Raw genomic sequence first — 7,581 nt, 5'->3', positions numbered from 1 at the left:
AGCAAACATATTGTGGCAGTGAATGATGAGACCTATCCTTGAAGACCCCCTAAGGGAACTTCAGTGCAATGGATTTCTTTTATATATGGCCTTTCTGGCCTTGGGTTTATAATTCTGCCAAAAATGACTGGCTGAGCCACAATCTGGCAAAGGATTGGTTGGCCACTATGCAAATTGAGTGACTTGTGGTCTACAGAGAAGATTGATCAGTTTATGGTCTGGCTGGGATGTCCATGCCTTGAAATTGATTATAAGAGCCAGTCCCACAGAGATTGAGGGGGACCTCACTACCATCAGGATGAGTCTGGACCAGAGCACATACTTTGCACACAGGCTCCCTGTGCTGATAACCTCTGAGATCCAGAGGAGAGAGGCAATAGGAGAGGAAGGGAGCCTCCTTAAAAAGCAGTAATACAGGTCAAGAGCTCTAACACTGGAGATGGCACAAGACAGTGGCAGCAGGATGAGCAGTGGAAACCACAGGAGTGGCAGACAGTTGTGGTGGTGCTTGCCAGCCCAGGGAGAGAGAGAAAGCTGAGCACCTTCAGGCAAAAGCCTTGCTGGCAGAGCAGGGTGTCTCTGTGCACTTGTCAGTGGAGCCCAAAGAGCTGTAACACTTGCATGAGCATGGCAGAAACCTGGGAAGACCTAGCAGCAGAGGCAAGGACCAGCAAGGCCTAGTGGCTGAGACTAGGTCTTTCAGCTGGCTCAGCTAAGAGAAGGGCCACCAGCTGGCATGCCCAAGAGAAAGCTTTGCCTGCAAGCACAACTGAGAAAGAAGGTAAAAACTGTCTGGGTTGGAAGCTGACCTGATTGATGAACTTTATCCTGTTTCCTGAATTGTATCCTATTACTTCCAAGTTGCTCTTGGTCCCAAGTTGTAGCCTGTTACTTCCCTAATAAACCAGATAATCATGAGTATGGTCTATGAGTTCTGTGTGGGTATTGCAATGAACTGTCAAACTCAGCAGAGGACAGAGTGCTGGGTGGGGGAGTGATTGGTGTCAGAATAGGTGAAAAAGTTGGAGAGCGGAGGTATATTTGACCTCCACCTCATAGGGACCAGTGTTGTGTTAATGGTGATTGTTATCCCCTCTGGAGTTAGGCAACATCTGACACTAGATTATAGGAACATAAATAGAAATTGTCTGGGCCTTGCAGCAAAAGTTAGATAGGAGGAGATTGCCAAGTTTATTTTTTATTTATTTTTTATTTTTATTGTGATTTGGGTGAAGGTTTACAGAGCAAATTCACTTTCCATACAGTGGTTCACATATACTTTGTCTCATGACATTGACCACAGTTTACTACAATGAGATTGCCCAGTTTTTGCTGTATATATTAATATTGGTTGATTCTGGCACTGAGGGAGCTCTGGTAGCATAGTGCTTAAGGCAACTGACTGCTAACCAGAAGGCAGGTGGTTCAAACCCACCAGCCACTCCTCAGAAGGAAGATTGGGCAATCTACTTCTGTATTGATACTGCCTTGGAAACTCAAGGAGGGTTCACTGTGAGTCGGGTCCAACTTGATGGCATATAACAATAACAACAACAACTGGTGCTGAAGCATGCCCACAATTCTATACTTCTAAGACATTTTACTGCATGCATGCAGTCAAGACCACCAAACTTTGATAGAGATCCATAAGAAATAAGGAGGCAGCCAAGAATCATCTCCTTATCTTATGTGAATCCTTTGATTCAGTTATTTGCTGTTTTGAGAGAAAACCAAGTAAAAGCTGCTTTAACTAAATCCAAGTCATTATTCTTGCCCATCATCAAAGCTGGATTGGACTCCTTGGTCTGTCTTAGTGCCCAAGTGTAGCTATATCATCATCAAACAAAATAAAATTTAAGGAGAAATGCTTTATACAGGTGCAGTGTAGTAAATTACTTAGTGTGGCTTTTCTACCCATAAGTCTTTGTAAACTCCAAGGTGGGATTTTCTATGAGCAACTGAGGAGCTATCCACCTGGGTTATTTCTGTTGGGTGTGGCACAATACAATGTTCTGGGAGGTTCCACTCTCTCTCACGAGCTTAGAGTTCTGATGCTGTGATTGGCTAGTTTGACCACCCTTCCGGGCTCAAAAGGAGGCCTCCTGGAGGCAGAACTCTCTCTTACTGCTGGTGGAGGAAGATGTGTTGCTGAAAGAGACACGCGCCCCTGAAAGAGACACGTGCTGCTGGGAAAGAGATGCGAGAGACACGCATTGCTGAGTGAGACACCAAGGGACCAGCACTGCTGGGAAAAAGACTATGAGAGACTGTTGGCTGAGGGACGTTGGGCTGGGAGAGAGACTGAGCGTTCTTCCTGAACTTGAGTTGTAGCCTGGTGCTTCCCTAATAAACCCCATAATCTGTGAGTTCTGTGTGGCCACTGTAGTGAATTATCGAACCCAGAAGAGAGGTGGTGGGTGCTTTGGGAGGAACGGTTGGAGAAAGGGCTGGAGGGAGGCAGCATGTCTGGCCTTGCAGTAATAGGCCTTGGGTTACTGCTGGTAATCCTGTCTTCCTCTCGTGGGATTAGAGGAGGTCGGAATATGTGGCCTCCTTGTCCTTTTTGCAACAGGATAAAGAGGGAATTCATATTGCTAGGAAGAACAGTCTGCTCAGAAGATAATTTCAAACTTTTATGTGCCTAAGAACATATCTTCTAAATAATAAGCAAAAACCAATAGAAATAGAAGAAAAACTTTTTAAAAGGCACAAAGTTAGGCACTTTACCATATCTCAAAAACTGACAGATCAAGGAGACAAAAAAATATTAGTAAAGTCGTAGATAATTTGATGAGAGCACTTAATCTTGATGTAGTAGACATATGCATGTTTCAATCTCCAAAGCCAAAAAACATACATTATTTTCAAATATATGAAACACTCACAAAAATTTCCATATTGTAAACATGGCATGATGAGGGCAGCATCAGATGTCCTCCTCTAACTTCACAAGAGGGGAAGGACAATCAAGATCAACAGCCCAAGGCTGATTCCTATGAGGAGAAGTTCAGACACACCTCCTCTCTCCAACCCTTTTTACCAATTTTGATATGAGCCATCTCTCCCACAGTGCTCTCTACTTCTCTGCTGGGTTTGATAATTTGTTGCAGTGGCCACAAGGAACTCATAGACAATACTCACAGGTATGGAACTTATTAAGGAAGTAATAGGTTACGATTCAGGACAAGACTTAGGATATAGTTATATAGGATATAGGTCAGGACAGCTTCTCAGCCATACCCACAGACAGGCTTTCCCTGGCCCTCGGCCTGTCAGCTTCCTGGGTCCTTGGGCTTCTTAGGCTGTCCTGGCCTCTGCCCTGCTCAGGCAAGTTACAAAGCTCTTTAGGTCCACCAATAAGTGCCCAGAGGCACCCCACTCCACCAGCAACCCTCTTGCCCTAAAGGTATTCAACTTTCTTGCTCCATTGGACCAAGCCCACCTGCTGGTCTCCTGGTTCTATTGCCTCTGTTGCCACCATTTCTCTGCCACTGCTTTTCACTGTGCCCCGTGTTATAGCTCTCTCTCTCTGTTTCCTGGGTCTAGGAAATTCTCAATGCCGGGATCCTAGATCCAAAGGACATGCTCCACTCCTAGCTCTTCTTTCTTGGTTGTAGTGAGGTCCCCCTTTCTGCGTCTGCAATGGCTCATGGAAGGGGGTTGCATTTAAAAATTTTTTAAATTGTGATTTGGGTAAAAGTTTACAGAACAAATTCAATTTCCATACACTTTTTTTTTTAACCAGCCACTCCTCGGAAGGAAGATAGGGCAATCTACTTCCGTAGTGATACTGCCTCGGAAACCCAAGGAGGGGTCGCTATGAGTCCACCGACTTGATGGCACATAACAACAACAACAACAACAAAATTTTTTTAATGACATTGGGATGGCTCTTCATCAGGAAGTGCTTCAAGTCATCTTCACTTTCAGAAGTAAGGCTGGGTCATGTGCATATTCAGGTTGTTAATGAGTCTTCCTCTAATCCTGATGCCGCATTCCTCTTCTTATAGTCCAGCTTCTTGGATTATTGCTCTGCATACAGACTGAATAAGTATGGTGAAAGGAGACTAGAGCTCAGGTAGTGCCCCAGACAACAAGCTTTGCTTGTAAAGCATGCTAGGAAAGAGGTGGCTGCTAAATTTCACTTTCCTATAAGTGTGAGGTTTATAGGTCGCAGTAATGGGAGGTCACTGGATTAAAGCAAACAGAGGGTTTGTGCATTGAATCACTATCATGAGCATACTACATGTAGAGTAAAAGGAAAGTAAAACTGCAGCCAAGCTTTAGCAAAGTTTGGCTATAAGCAGGAAGCTGGCCTGGGCTAGGTCCAGGGCTCTGCCCTGGGGTTTTCCTGGAGACTGGGGAAAATTCCCTTGGTCAGGTGACTTTCAGATAGGGCTTCCTGTTAGGCCTCTAGCTGGGTGTGAGTCGACAATCTGGGGAGTAACAAGCTCTCCTCCAACCAGGTCCGCCTGTCTATCACCCCCTTCTTTCTGCTACCACTCTCTCTCACACACACACACACACATATGTGCATGTACACACACATATGCACACACATGTGCTCACACACACACACATGGCCCAGTTTGCTGTCATCAGGATTTCATTGGATGGAAGTCCCCCTCTCACCCCTGCCCAGCACTGTGGGCACAGGTCTCCTGCCTGCTGACAAACTATTTAGGAAATTCCACTTGGAAGAAGTCCACCAGCAAAGGCTGGGGGTGTGGGAACAAGACGGCTGAGCTGGGCTTGATGAGTGGATCATGACATACATGCAGGGCAGGGTGAAGAGAAGAAGGTGCTATCCTACCCTCCACAGAGCAGTGTCCCACCTGCTACCATTTCTGCTCCCCACTCCCTTTGAAGGAGGAGGAGGAGGTGGGGGTCACTCCATGAACATCGAAGTGGTGACTATGATTCTTTGGTAAGGCCAGACTGCCTGTCCCTCTAAGATAGATCTATACGAAATAGCCAGGACAGAGGAGGTAATAATATTCCCATTGTATAGTCAGGAAAACTGAGGTCCAGAGACTGTGTCTGACTTGCCCAATGACACATAGTAGTCCATGGTATTTCAGGAGTAGATCGCAGATCCCTGAATCCCAACCAAAGGATCCTCTGCTTTAAGCTATGCCATTTACAGTATGAGATGGATACTTAGCATCCATCCTCCCCAAAGCTCCCAACAGAAAATGGGTAGAAAACAATGAAAGGAAAGGACTGACAGGTCTCCCTTTCCTAGTCTCCCTTCTTGACTCAAACCATCTTTCTGGCTTTCTCTCCAGGTCCTCTCTTGGTTCTGCTGGATAAAGAAATGATCAAATAGACTTTGGCTCTTTGCCTGACTCCTCAAAAGCATGGATGGCCCTGGGGTTGACAAGGAACTTGACTACCCCAACAACCCTGAGCTCCCTGAAAGGAAGAATCAAAGTACTAGAGAAAATGGGCTGACCTTTTCCTTCCTCAAATAGCGACTGATAAAGGACAAGTCCCTTGTCTTACCCTGAGGTAGAATTCTTTTCTAATATTTGGGAAGAAGGGGATGGGTTCTGTGGCCAAAGGTCCCATACACCTATGTAGCAAATAGGTGTTCTCCCAGCCACAAGGAGATGTCAGGATGGTATGTGTCCTTTTAGAGGAATAAACTGGGGCCTGCACCCTAAGAGACTGAGGCTGTCCCCCACCCCCGCCCCCAGTGAATTTACTAGGTCCAGAATCGGATTCAGCCATCTCAACAGGTCTGGCCAGTGGTTACCACTATGCCCCAGGATAAATCTAGAGATAAACATCAAACAGCCTAAATGTCTGTGGCTACCACAGAAATGTGTTGTTCAGACCTCTGCTGTGGGGAGTACAGTTGACTGACAGCCTCTAGATGCACCACCTCATTCTTGCTGAGGCCATGCTTCCCATGGGTTTCTCCCAGGCTCTGACTGAGCATGGTGGGTATTAGTGCTGACCCATTCCTCTGGGATATGAGACTGCTTTAATGGATGAATTTAGCTTATGGACTCCTCATCAGCCTGGCCAAATTTTTTTAGAAGTGTCCCATAATGCAAGACACTTCTTATCTAGCAATCCTTCTTCCCTTCTCTTTTCCCAAGGAGGTGGTCAAATCACATCATGTCTGAAAGTTCTATCCATCTTCTCCATCTCTTTCCCTTTCATCTTTCATAGGTGTTTCCCCCAATAAGTCTCTTGTGTGTTTAATTGAGGGAGCTCTGGTGGCATAGTGGTTAAAGCATTTGGTTACTAACCAGGTCTGTGGTTTGAACCTACCAGCCTCTCTCAGGGAGAAAGATGAGGCAGTCTGCTTCTGTGGCCTTGGAAACTCTACAGGACAGTTCTACTCTGTCCTATAGGGTCACTATGAGTCAGAATCAACTCGATGGCAGTGAGTTTCTCAGAAGAGATTATCTTTTAGAGTTATCTTTTAGGAACCACTCTACTCCGGTATATAACCTCGTTAACATAAATAAACATCTTATTTCCAAATAGGGACACATTCACAGGAACAGAAGTTAGGATTTTAACATGTTTTTGGAGGGAACAATTAAATCCACAAGTCATCTTGAACAAGGACTCGATGGATGTTACCAAGGTTTGCCTCTGAGATTTTATCTTTTCAAGGTTTCTATACCTAACAAACTCTAATCAAGTGGGCCTTGAGATTTACAGACTAGGACCGACTTAACATTTGTAGTGTCATTTTATACATTTATTTCTCAATTTACTTACCAAACTCACAATGTTACTCATTTACCTGATTTCCAAGTTCTCTAGAGATGCCTTCCTGTGGTCCCTCAACTCAAAGCCACTCATCTTTCCTAGGATGGTTGTTTAATCAGTTTAAGTAACACTAGCTGCTATAATGAACAGCCTCAAAATCTTTAAAGTGTTCAAACAAAGGCTTATGTGTTGTTCACCTTGTGGTCCAAGGCTGGTCAGTGGGATAGGATGCGAGAGTGTCACAGGACTCTGCTGTACACAGTCACCCTCGGACCCAAGTTCTTTCATCTAGTGGTTCCATTCAATTCAATGCCAGCTCCCTGGAATAGGAGTTTGGTTCATAAGCCAAATCCAACCTGCTCCTTGCGTCTGTAAATAAAGTTTTATTGAAACACCACCTGCTAATTCATTTACAGATTGTCTAGGGCTGCTTTTGCATTACAACAGCAGAGTTGAGTAGTTGACTACATGACCCATGAAAACAAAAATATTTGCTATCTGACTTTTCAGAAACAGTTTGCCAAGCTCTGACCGAGAGTCTAGGATCCTCCATTGAAGCTCTGTCTCCATCCAGCCAACATACAAAGAGAGAGTGTGTGGAGGAGGGTGGGAAGTTTTACGGGCCAGGCCTGCAAGGGGCTTGTATCATTTTCACCCTCATGCCGTTGGCCAGAATTCAGTCAAATAGTCACATTTAAATGCAAAAAAGATCATTGCCACCTAGTCAATTCTGACTCATACGTGTAGACTGCCAACTTTCTCCCACAAAGCGGCTGGTGGGTTTAAACTGCCGGTCTTTCTGGTTAGAAGCAAAGCACTTAACCATTATAGCACTAGGGCTTCTTACTT

This window comes from Orycteropus afer, unplaced genomic scaffold, assembly GCF_000298275.1.
Source record: "Orycteropus afer afer isolate SDZICR_OR568_19922 unplaced genomic scaffold, OryAfe1.0 scaffold00017, whole genome shotgun sequence".
Classification (NCBI taxonomy): Eukaryota; Metazoa; Chordata; class Mammalia; order Tubulidentata; family Orycteropodidae; genus Orycteropus; species Orycteropus afer.
Note: the sequence above shows the minus strand (reverse complement) of the source record.